Source organism: Chiloscyllium plagiosum, unplaced genomic scaffold (genome assembly GCF_037043375.1).
Source record: "Chiloscyllium plagiosum isolate Xiang-an unplaced genomic scaffold, Cpla_swu_hap1 HiC_scaffold_35, whole genome shotgun sequence".
Classification (NCBI taxonomy): Eukaryota; Metazoa; Chordata; class Chondrichthyes; order Orectolobiformes; family Hemiscylliidae; genus Chiloscyllium; species Chiloscyllium plagiosum.
In genome coordinates, this window is record NW_028270173.1 from 39,778,621 (window position 1) to 39,781,935 (window position 3,315).

Genomic DNA, 3,315 nt, shown 5'->3' on the forward strand with positions numbered 1-3,315 from the left:
GGTAGTGTGGGGGCAAAAATATAAACAGGAGTGGGAATTTGAATATAAAAAAAAAGAAAAAAAAGCAAAAAAAAAAAAAGAAACAGGAGATTTGGCGACTTGGGTGTTTTCCCTTTTGAGAGTTGGATCAGTATGAGTGTGCACGCACGTGCAAGGACTCTCCTCCTTGAAGGGAAGAAAAAAAAAGAACAGGAGTGTGTGAAGACCTCCTCGTGGGTCTGCTCCCGGGCCTGGCCAAACTGGCCATCAACAGGTCCAGGCAGCGGGCCGTGGAGGGGGTCGTTAGGGCCGACTGCCTGCCCCTCTTCCACGGTTACGTTAGAGCCTGGGTGTCCTTGGAGAAGGAGCACGCGGTGTCCACCAACACCCTAGAGTTGTTCAGGGAGAGGTGGGCGCCGCAGGGAGTGGAGTGCATCATTTCTCCCTCCAACTCTATTTTGATTTAGTCCCTACCCTCCCCTTCACTGTTTTGATCACACAGCACTGCCCTAAAGAAGAAAAAAGAAAAAAAAAAAAAATAAACAGGAGATTCACATACACACCATGGGTGCTGGGGAAAAAAATAAGCACTACCGCACTTAGGTGGTAGTGTGGGGGTTAAAGGGGAAAAATAAAGAATTAAAAAAAATATATATATATATATAAACAAGAGGGCAGGGAGTGGAGTGCATCATTTCTCCCTCCAATAAAAAAGAGAAAATAAACAGTAGATTCACATACATACCATGGGTGCTGGGGAAAAAAATAAGCACTACCGCACTTAGGTGGTAGTGTGGGGGTTAAAGGGGAAAAATAAAGAATTTAAAAAAAAAATATATATATATATATAAACAAGAGGGCAGGGAGTGGAGTGCATCATTTCTCCCTCCAATAAAAAAGAGAAAAAAAACAGGAGATTCACATACACACCATGGGTGCTGGGGATAAAATAAGCACTACCGCACTTAGGTGGCAGTGTGGGGGAGAGAAAAAAAAGATAAACAGGAGATTCACATACACACCATGGAGAAAAAAAAGAAAAAGAACAGGAGTGTGTGAAGACCTCCTCGTGGGTCTGCTCCCGGGCCTGGCCAAACTGGCCATTAACAGGTCCAGGCAGCGGGCCGTGGAGGGGGTCGTTAGGGCCGACGGCCTGCCCAATTTCCGCGGTTACGTTAGAGCCCGGGTGTCCTTGGAGAAGGAGCATGCGGTGTCCACCAAGACGCTGGAGTTGTTTAGGGAGAGGTGGGCGCCGCAGGGAGTGGAGTGCATCATTTCTCCCTCCAATTCTATTTTGATTTAGTCCCTACCCTCCCCTTCACTGTTTTGATCACACAGCACTGTCCTTTGATGTGAAGGGCAGTGTTTGTCACTGGCCACCCGGGTGTTTTCCTATCTTCCTGGTGGTGGAAATTGAATAAAGATTCGTGCACTTTGTGTCTCTCACTGTGTCTCCCACCTGCACACACACACCATGGGTGCTGGGGAAAAAATAAACACTACTGCACTTAGGTGGTAGTGTGGGGGGAAAAGGAAAAGGAAAAAAAAAAAACAGGAGTGTGTGAAGACCTCCTCGTGGGTCTGCTCCCGGGCCTGGCCAAACTGGCCATTAACAGGTCCAGGCAGCGGGCCGTGGAAGGGGTCGTTAGGGCCGATGGCCTGCCCCTCTTCCGCGGTTACGTTAGAGCCCGGGTGTCCTTGGAGAAGGAGCATGCGGTGTCCACCAAGACGCTGGAGTTGTTCAGGGAGAGGTGGGCGCCGCAGGGAGTGGAGTGCATCATTTCTCCCTCCAACTTTATTTTGATTTAGTCCCTACCCTCCCCTTCACTGTTTTGATCACACAGCACTGCCCTTTGATGTGAAGGGCAGTGTTTGTCACTGGCCACCCGGGTGTTTTCCTATCTTCCTGGTGGTGGAAATTGAATAAAGATTCGTGCACTTTGTGTCTTTCACTGTGTCTCCCACCTGCACACACACACCATGGGTGCTGGGGATAAAATAAGCACTAAAAAAGAAAAAAAAAAGGTGAATGTTCCTGGTGGTGGAATTTGAAAAAAAAAGGGACATTAGAGGTGGGCGCCGCAGGGAATGGAGTGCATCATTTCTCCAACTCTATTTTGATTTAGTCCCTACCCTCCCCTTCACTGTTTTGATCACACAGCACTGCCCTTTGATGTGAAGGGCAGTGTTTGTCACTGGCCACCCGGGTGTTTTCCTATCTTCCTGGTGGTGGAAATTGAATAAGGATTCGTGCACTTTGTGTCTTTCACTGTAGGAAAAAAAAGAACAGGAGTGTGTGAAGACCTCCTCGTGGGTCTGCTCCTGGGCCTGGCCAAACTGGCCATTAACAGGTCCAGGCAGCGGGCCGTGGAGGGGGTCATTAGGGCCGACTGCCTGCCCAATTTCCGCGGTTACGTTAGGGCCCGGGTGTCCTTGGAGAAGGAGCACGCGGTGTCGACCAACACCCTGGAGTTGTTCAGGGAGAGGTGGGAGCCGCAGGGAATGGAGTGCATCATTTCTCCAACTCTATTTTGATTTAGTCCCTACCCTCCCCTTCACTGTTTTGATCACACAGCACTGCCCTTTGATGTGAAGGGCAGTGTTTGTCACTGGCCACCCGGGTGTTTTCCTATCTTCCTGGTGGTGGAAATTGAATAAAGATTCGTGCACTTTGTGTCTTTCACTGTAGGAAAAAAAAGAACAGGAGTGTGTGAAGACCTCCTCGTGGGTCTGCTCCTGGGCCTGGCCAAACTGGCCATTAACAGGTCCAGGCAGCGGGCCGTGGAGGGGGTCATTAGGGCCGACTGCCTGCCCAATTTCCGCGGTTACGTTAGGGCCCGGGTGTCCTTGGAGAAGGAGCACGCGGTGTCGACCAACACCCTGGAGTTGTTCAGGGAGAGGTGGGAGCCGCAGGGAATGGAGTGCATCATTTCTCCAACTCTATTTTGATTTAGTCCCTACCCTCCCCTTCACTGTTTTGATCACACAGCACTGCCCCTTTGATGTGAAGGGCAGTGTTTGTCACTGGCCACCCGGGTGTTTTTCTATCTTCCTGGTGGTGGAATTTGAATAAAGATTTGTGCACTTTGTGTCTCTCACTGTGTCTCACACCTGCACACACACACCATGGGTGCTGGGGAGAAAATAAGCAAGAAAAAAAAAGAACAGGAGTGTGTGAAGACCTCCTCGTTGGTCTGCTCCTGGGCCTGGCCAAACTGGCCATTAACAGGTCCAGGCAGCGGGCCGTGGAGGGGGTCGTTAGGGCCGACTGCCTGCCCCTTTTCCGCGGTTACGTTAGGGCCCGGGTATCCTTGGAGAAGGAGCACGCGGTGTCGA